Raw genomic sequence first — 13089 nt, 5'->3', positions numbered from 1 at the left:
CTACATGTTCGTCGCCAGACCCACTGGCTCCAGGTCATCTACAAGTCTATGCTAGGTAAAGCTCCGCCTTATCTCAGTTCACTGGTCACGATGGCAACACCCACCCGTAGCACGCGCTCCAGCAGGTGTATCTCACTGATCATCCCTAAAGCCAAAACCTCATTTGGCCGCCTTTCCTTCCAGTTCTCTGCTGCCTGCGACTGGAACGAATTGCAAAAATCTGAAATTGGAGACTTATCTCCCTCACCAACTTTAAACATCTGCTATCTGAGCAGCTAACCGATCGCAGTAGCTGTACATAGTCCATCGGTATATAGCCCACCCAATTTACCTACCTCACCCCATACTGTTTTTATTTTATTTACTTTTCTGCTCTTTTGCACACCAGTATCTCTACCTGCACATGTTCATCTGATCATTTATCACTCCAGTGTTAATCTGCTAAATTGTAATTATTCACTCCTATGGCCTATTTATTGCCTACCTCCTGCCTTTTGCACACAATGTATATATATTATTTTTTTTAATGTTATTGACTTGTTTTTTGTTTATTGTTTACTCCATGTGTAACTGTTGTTGTCTGTTCACACTGCTATGCTTTATCTTGGCCAGATCGCAGTTGCAAATGAGAACTTGTTCTCAACTAGCCTACCTGGTTAAATAAAGGTGAAATAAAATAAAAAATAAAACTAATGAGTAAAGCCAGTTATAAAGCCTAAAGGTTTCCAAAATATTTAGCACAGCCCCTTAAATCATCCATCTCTTCCCTTAATAAATAATGCTCCACGTTTACAGCGAGCAGAGATCCTAATTTCTGTCTTAATTGGTTATCTGACGAGTCAGCCCAGTCCATTTCTAATGGCCAAATAGAAGCAATTAACTGCTTGATTGATGCGCCTTAATGATAGTTAATGCCAGTCAGAGAGAGAGAGAACAAGGTGTGGCCCTCCCCGCTCGCCCTGTTCTACCCTCCTCTCCATCAGACTCCAATGTCTCCCAGCACTCCACTCGTTGAAATGACAAACACATGAGCCCAGTCATCAATAACAGCTTACCCTCAACAGCACTCTGGAAGCACTGTTAGACTGCCTGCAATCCTGCCATGCCACTGCAGGGTTTACACACATACTTTATGACTCCAAAGCAGAGGGATGGAGGGATGTAAGTAATGGATAGAGCGGAACTCAATCTCTCCCACCAGCTCACTAGCACACACGTACAGCGTACAGACAGCCTCCACCGGCCGTGCAGCCGTGCCTAAACACCCAACCCCAAAACAAGTATGCATCCACACGACAGACTGTGAGCACATCTGTGGAGTTGTGGTACATTACAGAAATCTTGGTTACCGTGGGGACTCAAAGCAGGGGCTTTGCAAAACAAATGTTGTAGTTACACTGAACAAAAATATGAACGTAACATGTAAAGTGTTGGTCCCATGTTTCATGAGCTGAAATAAATTATCCCAGAAAATGTCCATACGAACAAAAAAGCAAAGTTTGTGCAAAAATGTGTTTACATCTGTTAATGAGCATTTCTCCTTCGCCAAAATAACCCATCCACCTGACAGGTGTGGCATATCAAGAAGCGGATTAACAGCATGATCATTACACAGGTGCAGCTTGTGCTGGGATAATAAAAGGCCACTCTAAAATGTGCAGTTTTGTCACACAACACAATTCCACAGATGTCTCAAGTTGAGGGAGTGTGCAATTAGCATGCTTACTGCAGGAATGTCCACCAGAGCTGTTGCCATAGAATTTAATGCTACCATAAGACGCTTCAAACGTTGTTTTAGAGAATTTGGCAGTACGACCAACAGGCCTCACAACCGCAGACCACCCGTAACCACGCAAGCCTAGAACCGCCATATTCATCTTTTTCACATGTGGGAGCGTCTGAGACCAGCCACCCGGACAGCTGACGTAACTGTGGGTTTCCACAACCAAAGACTTTCTGCACAAACTGTCAGAAACCGTCTTGGTAAAGCTCACCTGCATGCTCGTCGTCCTCAACATGGTCTTGACCTGACTAAAGTTTGGCGTCGTAACTGACTTCAGTGAGCAAATGCTCAAATTCGAAGGGCACTGGCATGCTGGCGAAGTGTGACCTTCACGGATGTATCCAGGTTTCAAATGTACCGGGCAGATGGCAGACAGTGTGTATGGCGTCATGTGGGTGAGTGGTTTGCTGGTGTCAACTTTGTGAACAGAGGTGGCGGTGGGGTTATGTTATGGGCAGACATAAGCTACGGACAATGAACACAATACCATTTTATCAATGGCAATTTATATGCACAGAGATATCGTCACAAGATCCTGAGGCCCAAACATGTCACCCATTGTTTGGGATTCTCTGGATTGACGTGTACAACAGCGTGTTCCAGGTCCCGCCAATATCCAGCAACTTCACACAGCCATTAAAGAGGAGTAATACCACAGGCAACAATCAACAGCCTGATCAACTCTATGCAAAGGAGATGTGTCACACTGCATGAGGCAGGCAAATGGTGGTCACACCAGATACCGACTGGTTTTCTGAGCCACGATCCGACTTTTCTTTTTTAAGGTATCTGTGACCAACAGATGCATATCTAAATTCTCAGTTGTGAAATCCAAAGATTAGGACCTAATTAATTTATTTCAATTGAATAAAATAAATTATTTCAGTAACATCTTTGAAATTGCTGCATACATTACATTCAGAAAGTATTCAGACCCGTTGACTTTTTCCACATTTTGTTCCCCTCAATCAATCTACACACAATACCGCATAATGACAAAGCAAAAACTGGATTTTAGAAACTGAAACATGACATTTACATAATTATTCAGACGTTTTACTCAGTACTTGGTTGAAGCACCTTTGGTAGTGATTACAGCCTGGAGTCTTCTTGGGTGTAATGCTGCAAGCTCAGCACACCTGTATTTGGGGAGTTTCTCCCATTCTTCTCTGCAGATCCTCTCAAGCTCTTTCATGTTGGAACGGAGAACGTCGCTGCACAGCTATTTTCAGGTCTCTCTAGAGATATTCGATGGGGTTCAAGTCCGGGCTTTGGCTGGGCCACTCAAGGACCCTCAGAGACTTGTCCCGAAGCCACTCCTGCATTGTCTTGGCTGTGTGCTTAGGGTCGTTGCCCTGTTGGAAGGTGAACCTGAGTGCCAGTCTGAGGTCCTGAGCCCCCTGGAAAAGGTTTTCAGCAAGGATCTCTATACTTTGCTCCGCTAATCTTTCCCTCGATCCTGACTAGTCTCCCAGTCCCTGCCACTGAAAAACGTCACCACCATGCTTCACCGTAGGGATGGTGCCAGGTTTCCTCCGGACGTGACGCTTGGCATTCAGGCCAAAGAGTTCAATCTTGGTTTCATCAGACCAGAGAATATTGTTTCTCATGATCTGAGAGTATTTTAGATGCCTTTTGGCAAACTCCAAGTGGGCTGTCATGTGCCTTTTACTGAGGTGTGGCTTCCCTCTGGCCACTCTACCACAAAGGCCTGATTGGTGGAGTGCTGCAGAGATGGTTGTTCTTCTGGAAGGCTCTACCACAGAGGAACTGTGGAGCTCTGTCAGAGTGACCATGGGGTTCTTGGTCACCTCCCTGACATTGGCCCTTCTCCCCCGATTGCTCAGTTTGGCCTGGCGGCCAGCTCTAGGAAGACTCTTAATGGTTCCAAACTTCTTCCATTTAAGAATTATGGAGGCAACTGTGTTCCTGGGGACTTTCAATATCAGGAGAAATATTTTGGTACCCTTCCCCAGATCTGTGCCTCGACAAAATCCTGTCTCGGAGCTCTACGGACAATTCCTTTGACCAAATGGCTTGGTTTTTGCTCTGACATGCAACTGTGGGACCTTATATAGACAGGTGTGTGCCTTTCCAAATCATGCCCAATAAATTGAATTTACCACAGGTGGACTCCAATCAAGTTGTAGAAACATCTCAAGAATGATCAATGGAAACAGGATGCAACTGAGCTCAATTTCGAGTCTCAGAGCAAAGGGTCTGAATACTTATGTAAATTAGGTATCTGTTTTTAATTTTTTATACATTTGCAAACATTACAAAAAAACAGTTTTTGCTTTGTCATTATGGGGTAGTGTGTAGATTGCTGATTTTTTTTATAGATTTTTTAAATTTTAGATGGCTGTAATGTAATAAAATGTGGGAAAAGTCAAGGGGTCTGAATACTTTCCAAATGCACTGTATAATGTTTATATTTTTGTTCAGTGTAGTTTAATTGGTAAAGAGCTTTGAAGTGAATTAAAAAGTGTAAAAACATCTAATAATTAACATGATCCAATCTCGTCCATGCACCTCTACCAAGATCTATGACATCCTGGCTTTTATTGGTAAGCCCGGGATAAGTCGCTACCATGAAACTTAAGATAGTTGGTTTATAAACACTCCTGAAAAGCCTTGGAATCTCTCTGTGCTTGTGCAGTGATAAAAACCACAAGGGGCCACAGCGACAGACACATTCCAATGACAGAGACATAGACTTTTGGCTCACACTCCCTCTATGTTGTGAGCCATGGGGTTTGTGGGGCAGACAGTTCTCAGAGACATGCTCTTCTTGAGTGACAGATTCTAGGCTTTTTTCAGATGTCTAAGAAGTCTGTTCTTTCCTTAGCTCCTCTCCTATCCTTCATTTTACTAATCTGGAAGGACTGACCAACCACTCTAATGGGAAATATCTGCTATATTGCTTTCACCTGTCAAGTCTTTTTCAATCAGTACAGATGAAGGGGAGACAAGGAGAGTATGGATTTTAAAGTAATACAGAGAGCCTGGCCTAGATTGTTCAAAGGACCAGAGACAAAACACAGGCGAGAACAGCCATCTGTTACCTCAGCCTGCTTACCTCACCTTACCGGTCATGGGAAAACAACAAATTGGACGTGGTGACCCTGCTGAGGACACATAATGGAGGGCACTTAGGGTAGGATAAATTGTTGGTGCTTTGTGAATGTTCATGCATTAGAAATGAGTGTCAGAAGAACGTTTAGTGAAAGCCTGAACTGAACAATCTCAAACTTCAAAAGGACACTTGTGGGTCTTTGTTAAGTTGTATCTATCAGGGCACAAGGTGTGACCCAGATGCAGGCATAGGAGGCAGATGGTTGGAGTCTTAGATGTTTATTGATCCAAAAAGGGGTAGGCAAGAGAATGGTCGTGGACAGGCAAAAGGTCAAAACCAGTTCAGAGTCCAAGAGGTACAGAGTGGTAGGCAGGCTCGAGGTCAAAACCGGGAGGATTAGCAAAAAGGGAATGGAAAAGGCAGGAGCACGGGAAAAACATGCTGGTTGATTTGGACATACAAGATGAACTGGCACAGAGAGTCAGGAAATAGGGATAAATACACTAGAGAAAACAAGCGACACCTGGAGTGGGTAGAGACAATCACAAGGACAGGTGAAACCGATCAGGGTGTGACAGTATCCTTCAGGGAATTGTCTTGTGCTCATTGGCGTCTGCCTATCACTTAACCTGTTCTGGGCAGCACTTCAGAAGTGTGTTTGTAGTTCTCCCTAGTTCCAATCATTAGCAGGCAGCCAACGCTCGTCTCCTCCTAACATTGGGCAAACACTATCGGACCAATAAAAGGAGCAGAACAGTGCTTATTATGTCAGGGTCTGTTTGACAAATGCCCTGCAAACATTGACACAAATTAAGTTATGAGTGTTGGGGTTTTAAAGTGCTATCTTTATCAGTTTAAGTGGTTCCAAGGGCAGATAATGTTTCAGAGAAATAAAAGGGCATGACACTCATAGAGAACAACCAGTCAAACAAAGAGAGAAATAGTAGTGTGCTCCAAAGTTGAACTTCCTTCCCTTTAAATTGGTCTTGCAACAACCACTCTGTGTTTCCCCTATACTAATTTAGCAGTGCCAGGCCGCTGCTGCTAAATCATTGCTGCCACAACAAAAAAATATTATCCAAATATTATAATTCAGGATGTTAAAACTTTTCAGTGTAAACTTAAATGACTAAAACCAGATAAAGTATATAAAAAAATATATATAATGGAGCTATATATTTTAGAACTAACAACCACCAAAATAAAAAAAAACTAGACAGTCAGGGAGAATAAAAAATTCAAAAAATGTCATGGCATGGGGTCCCCATTGATTTTGTTATAATGTTTGAGTCACTCAGATAGCATAAGAACACAGCATAAGGCAAGGCAAAATTAGTAGATTTGCTTCAAAACTGATTTGCAGGAACTGCAGGAAACTAACTTCAAAATGGTAAAATGTTCTCTACACTATGGCAAAATGTGTAGACTTACAGGAAATTGACTTTAAAAGAGCAACAACCAAAAAAAAAGGAGGGTCTCTAACATTTTCCGTTGTAGACCACGCCATTGGCCTGACTGCCTACCTGCCTGTGATGGTGGAGGTGTAAACTAATAAATACGCTATTTACCTGAACGGACCTGGACGCAGGTTACCCACGTGCACATCACACACACACACGCATAATCTATGGGCACAGAGAGCAAGAGCTGGAGCCAGAGCAGGTAACGCTGGTGCACAAGGGGAGAGGCTCTGTGGGAAACAGACTGGAACACAGGCTGATCAGATCAGGGCTTTTAAAGAGGCTCCCAGAACACCACACACAGGGCTTAAACAGAAAGACTAACCATACAGATAACACATACACAGGAATACAATGACATTAAATATACAGACACACACACACACAGGAGAGAGGGGGTGAGTGACCAAACTTTGATCAGGGTCTAAAGGGTACTATGTAGGGAATAGGGTGTCATTTGTGACACATCCTAGGAGACCATCAGGGGGTAGAGCTTATTGAGTAAATTCATTAGTTTGCTCTCTGACACTCTTGCTGTACCGGGCTGGCATCGCCCTGGCCTGTTTGTTACAGTGCCTTAATTACACATTTATACACATGCATGCATGCACACACACACACACACAATCAAACAAGTATACTATTATTTGTGTGTAAATGTACCGTAACTGAATTCATTTCAAATACATTTTCCAAAAGCCTGAGTAGTTTATACAGTATACTGTGATGAAGTTGACTTTGTGGGTAGGTCGTTCACGTTTTACGACAGATAGACAGGCAGAAACACAAAAAAATATCACTCCAAGCAGTTGCTCTGTTGTTGCTACATAAACACACTTCCAGGAATCCTGGCTGTGTCTGTTATTGAAACATGGCCGCTTTTTTCTATGAACATCAAGCAACAACATGAAAGACTAGGTACATAAAGTACTAAAAATCCAATATGGATTTTAAAAGGCTATTTGTGTATTGCAACGCTGCACTGGGCCTTTCATTCAAACATAAAGGGTAGGTCACCCTAGGAAAGTCTGGGTATGTCCCAAATGGCACCCTTTTATAGTGCACTACTTTGACCAAATGTAGAGCAATATATAAGGGATAGGGTGCCACTTGGGAAGCAGAGACAGTTTAACTGGACAGTTTGGCTGGATAGATGTAATTTATAATGAAAAACAATCTGTTCGATTTAATTGTGATTTGTTGTTCCAAACATATTGCTCACAGTATGCCTGTTGCAGAGAGACGACAGAGTGTATGTGTAAATGATTTTTGATCAGTCATGGAAATAAAAGTGCTGAAAACATGTTGGCTACCTATTTAAAGAGAAGATGGAGAACAAGCTATAGAATTAAATGTTTTGGCGCAGGTACAGCAGACTAGCACTAGCTAACACTTCCTGTAGCTAAATATTATTTAGAGTCAACAATATAACATTATCCAAAATAATATTGCAATATGTAACTGTATGGGGCACACAAAACACAACTCAAAAGTACAAGAGCACTTGAACAATTGAAAAAAGGGGATAACATTCAGTGTTGTCAAGCTATCAGTTCTGACACGGGTAAGGAAACAGATAGGAGAAGCAACAGTCTCAAACTAACTCATCATCATGGCTGAAACCAACGATGTGAGGTTGCTACTGAGGAAAAGAGTGTGTAGGGAGTGGAAAACCCTTCTGTCAATGTTACAAGCACTGAGGGAAATACCTCCACCACCTACAGTAGCCGTCATGGTCATGCAGTTTGTTGCTAGCCTGAGCTCAGCCTGTTGGCCCCTCCCTGGCTGCAAATCCTCTGGTCAATACTGTCATGTTAAACATATCTGTCCACTAAACAGCAGGGATATCACCATACATCTGACAGACAGTACATGCCTTTAACTACAGTACCAGTCAAACGTTTGGACACATCTACTTAAAAAAACAACAACTGGGAATAGATGTTTTGGAAGCAAGACTGACACACACACACCCCTTCCCTCTGTTTTCCACAAAGGCCCAAAAAGCTGTTGATACTGTATGGTTTCCCCTCGGCAGCTTGCTCTTTGCACATGTGATCATCCAGTGTTAAAGTAGTTCTACAGCAGCCTGGGGGCTCCCAAGTGGCGTAGCGGTCTAAGGCACTGCTTCTCAGTGCTAGAGGCATCATTACAAACCCTGGTTCGATTCCAGGCTGTATCACAACCAGCCGTGATTGGGAGTCCCATAGGGTGGAGCACAACTGGCCCAGCGTCGTTAGGGTTCGTCCGGGGTAGGCAGTCATTGTAAATAAAAATGAGTTCTTAACTGACTTGCCTAGTTAAATAAAACAAATATTTAACAAATCCTGCCTATTGTATCTACACACTCAGCAATACAGGAAGTAAATATAAACGTAGAGAAACAAGTGATGCTTGTGTTGCAAACACACAGGCACTAAAACAAACATGTTGCAGCTTCCTGAAATACACACCAATGAACACAAACCATTCATTTGGAAATGAGGATCTCAGTGGCCAATGCTACTGTATGCTACCAATACAGAACAGAGGCCTACAGATGCCAGAACTAAATTTGATCATCCTGTTATTGCTGCACAGCAGGAAATGCAAACTTGCAGTGTATTTGAGGTTTAAAAGCTTATAATTTCCACTTTAAAATGACAGAGTGCATTTGAGATTTGAATAAGGCAAGCTAACAAACTGACTCTGCTGTGTGTGTACCGTTGTTGTTAAACCCCCCACAGAACCTGTAGTGCTACTGCTGCCTACACCTCACATCTCCCACTCAGCCAACACAAACCAAATCAGACAAACACACACACACTGTGATGACAGTGAATGTAATGAGCTGTATCAGACACTCCTCTCCCGGCAGATCAATCATAGGCCATATTGGTAATAAGGCCTAATGAGCAGCAGCACAGTAGTTACGATTTGATGTGTTGTGGTGTGGTGGGAAGGACTAGTAAACAATGCCTGTATATTGGTCAATTATGGACTCATTGATTAATAATCTAGTGCACAGCCTTATATAGCCAGAAATGTATTTTGCTGTTGTATTGTGGGTAGTATACAACGACTGTATCAGACTCAAAAATGTGATAAATTACTGTTTTGCTGATGAATACCCTGCTAAGTGCCCAGCCACTCGGACAATGACTACTGCTTTACTTGTGTTCTCTCACTAACCAAGACATGCAAGTATTGGGTAGCACTGTAGACAAAGCCTGTATCAATGAGACTTGGCATGGTGAATTAAGGAATCACTATTTGCTGACTTCAAATAATGACAGCACCACATTATACAAAATATAACCTGTTTTAACACAGTTGCAGCCAACAGTATTTTTCAGTGACTACCTTTTTCGGGCATCTTCTTTCCATTTGCACACAGGTGTTCGGAAACGCAGATACTGTAGCTAATTAGCACAGGTAGTCCAGTGCTTTCTGTAAACAAGCGTGTAATGTGGAAATATTGCTTTGTGGGAACCCTAAACCTATAAAATTGTGTAGTAATTATTTTAGTATTATTATTATTATTTCTTGCTGATATGAAATATACGTTCCTTATGTTTCCAAAACCGTGTCGCAAGCCATGCGTTTTAATGTTTAGAGCAGGGGTGTCAAACTAATTTTGCCCTGAGGTCCACATTCTGGAGGCCTGGATGGACGCACTGAAAATTGATTATATTTCCTTACTGTCAAAATTTGCTACAAAATTATTTATTTTTGATTCTCCCTGACTGTCTAGCTTTCATTTCGGTGATTATTAGCGAGCTGGACACAGTCAATAAACTATATGAATGTAGGTCCTACACCTCTAGTTTAGAGCAAGCATCAGAGCGCTTAACAAAACCCCCAGCCAGAAGATATGATCATCAATAAGCGCTAAGGTAGTTAGCGTATATGAATGGGCTAGGACATCGACAGAAAATGCATAGGAAGGACACATTATTCGTTTTTGGGTGGGGCTTGCCTGTTTTGCATGTTATTTTGGCATTAATACGTGTCACGTATCAGTTTGCAAACAATGTAAATTATATATATATCACCAAGTTAATAAAGCCACATGTAAGCATGGTTTCCTTTTTGTTTTCTTGAGTAAGGCAGCTCCAAAATGCAGGTGTTTCAGCCTAGCTCAGAGCTTTCTGTGGTGGTGGGGCAAGCCAGCAGAAAAACGTTGCGCCGTGATTGGCCCAGTGTTCTGTCACTCATGGGGACACTACGTCACTGCCAAGTCTAAGGGCAGAGCAAATAAATTCTAGCCCCTTGGGTGCTGCCATTGAGTTACATTAGAAGTTCCCAACTAAGAAGGCGTTTTGAACGTTCATACAACTCGGAATTGTAAATCCAGCCTGTTTTCTAGCAACGACCTAAAGATCAATGACGTCATCATGATTCGATCATGTTTTTTTCCGAGTTTCCAGTTGTTTTGAAAGCACAATAAATCCAGAGAATGTCAGACTTTGATGACAATTTGCCCACAAAGGACCGCCGCACCACCTTCCTGTCAAGTGAGCACAGCACAACAAGGTGACTCCAAAAATGTATTGTATGATGCTGCATAAATTATGTAATATGCCAGGGAGTTATGTATACTGTAACTAAGAAAGTAATACTGTATGTTATGTAGTAAGATGTTAGTAGTCCATGTACCTCACCCTAATAATTTAGTCTATTTACCCCTCTTAATTTTGCCTACTGTTCTGACTTGGTGCACATGTAGTCTATAACCTGTTTTAGAGAAATGTAATAAATTAATATTGTAAGAGCTTTCATTGTCTGCTTATATGCCCCTTTTATTTATCCCACAGTTCTGACTTGGTGTACAGGGAGAACACTGTAAGAACGGACCATGTTCTGAATTCTGTCGCTGTACATTTGAAAAGTGCTAAACACATATTATATTGCCTCTTATCCGCTTGTCGTCCCCTTATGCCATAGCTTGTACACCTCAATTGACATTAGAAACCACATTTGTTTAAGCAAGTCAGCCACATCAGCTATGTTGCTAAATTAATTGTTTTGCTGCCAGACAATGCTCCGCTGATAGTCAGGTGTAGCAGTGGTAAGATGTTGGGACTGCTGTTGGGACAGCTTTACGTAGGCCGTTTGTGGGCACCGTTTGTCACCGTTATAGTGCAATTCATGTATTGTTTAGTGTTGTGTAGTGGCTTTGCTGGCATGCTTCCCACTTATTTTTTGTTGTTGACCCACCAAGATTTACATGCTAAAATCGCCACCAGGAAGGACAGTATGCTGCTTTAGCATTCAGAACATTCTATATTACCTTGATATGACAAAATTGTGAGTGTACAAATGGCTTTATCTATTGCAATAATCGTAGCGCGTAACATACACATCAATTGAATGTCAAGGCGCTACTACATTGTATCAAATTGTTACAAATTGTAATTGCATCATGACGTTCGTCCGCATGTAAACTTGTCTTGACATTTCAAACAGGGGGAGAATAAAAGTGTGAAGAACAGACTACAGTATAGGCAACATGTACAGTGCATGCGAACATAGGTATACAGTAGGTAGCCTAATGCATGAATCCAGGTTCTTTTGTTCCAAATGCTGCAATAGCCTACACAATTGACCATACCCTAAGCCCGTACAAGAGTAGGAAAGCTATGACAGGCATATGACATTGTGGGGTAAACAAATGTGTCCAATGGTATTTCAAAAAGTTTCACTCACCGAAACAATCACCGGAATAAGCAGTACGCCTGGACCAATATGTTTTGGAAAGCCCTCGAGCACAAGATTGATGTCCCAGCTGGAACCGTCGGTATTGTGACAGTGACACAGCGTTCAATCACTAACATAAAAGCCAAATAATATTGGCTACAACTGAAAATTACTTTATGTCGGACAACCGCTTTTATAAATCCAACATGAAACACGCCCGTATCATTCCACACACACGCCTTGTCCCCTATATTGTGCGCTGAAATGTGTCCCATCGTTCACACCCAATGATCTATATATACACCAGTTGAATCTCAGGGGGCGCGGTTTTGAACCCACCGCGCCCACATCTTGGCACTCCCACACCTTGCAAAGAAATGCATTTATTCAAGTATATATTTTTTTTGCCACGATTATTCTATTGTAGATACCATAATTCATACGTTTGAATTACATTAAGTGAGATAAACATAAAACAATGTATGCAAACATTTTCCTTAAAGTATACTTTTTAGAAAGTTATAATGTTACTGTCCACACTACAACAACAAAATACTTAAATACATGTAATTTTGTCATTGAAAAATGTTTTATTGAAATACTGTAGAATTCCATTAATTCCAATAGAGGACTGCTTCTGCTGGGGAGTTTCAATATGGCCGATTGGTGCATCTCACTGTCCAATGCATCGCATTAGAGATCCAGGGTTTATGTACATTGTTGCTCACACACTCTCTTCCGCAATTAACCTAACACAACAAGCGTAAAATAAACGCCTGAAACTACACTGAACAAGAATATAAAAGCAACATGTAAAGTGCTGGTCCCATGTTTCATGAGCTGAAATACAATATTTTTCATATGCACATAAAATGGTTATTTCTCTCAAATGTTGTGCACAAATGTGTTTACCTCCCTGTTAGTGAGCATGTTATCCTTTGTCAAGATAATCCATCCACCTGAAAGGTGTGGCATATTAAGAAACAGGTGCACCTTGTGCTGGGGACAATAAAAGGTAACTCTAAAATGTGCAGTTGTGTTACACAACACAATGCCACAGATGTCTCAAGTTTTGATGGAACATGCAATTG

General features: G+C 41.8%; 1 protein-coding gene across 3 annotated transcripts in view; it reads right to left on the bottom strand.

Annotated features, from left to right (window-relative positions):
- Positions 1-12249, bottom strand: part of camkk1a (calcium/calmodulin-dependent protein kinase kinase 1, alpha a) — a 120680-nt gene extending 108431 nt beyond the window's left edge. For all 3 annotated transcript variants that reach the window (XM_036937856.1, XM_036937858.1, XM_036937857.1), the window contains exon 1: positions 12008-12249. The gene's annotated coding sequence lies outside the window, so the exon portion shown is untranslated. The remainder of the gene's footprint in view (positions 1-12007) is intronic.
- Between the last annotated feature and the right edge of the window lie 840 nt (positions 12250-13089).

The sequence above is a fragment of the Oncorhynchus mykiss genome, chromosome 12 (genome assembly GCF_013265735.2).
Source record: "Oncorhynchus mykiss isolate Arlee chromosome 12, USDA_OmykA_1.1, whole genome shotgun sequence".
In the NCBI taxonomy this organism is placed as follows: Eukaryota; Metazoa; Chordata; class Actinopteri; order Salmoniformes; family Salmonidae; genus Oncorhynchus; species Oncorhynchus mykiss.
This window is presented reverse-complemented; position numbering and strand designations above follow the sequence as displayed.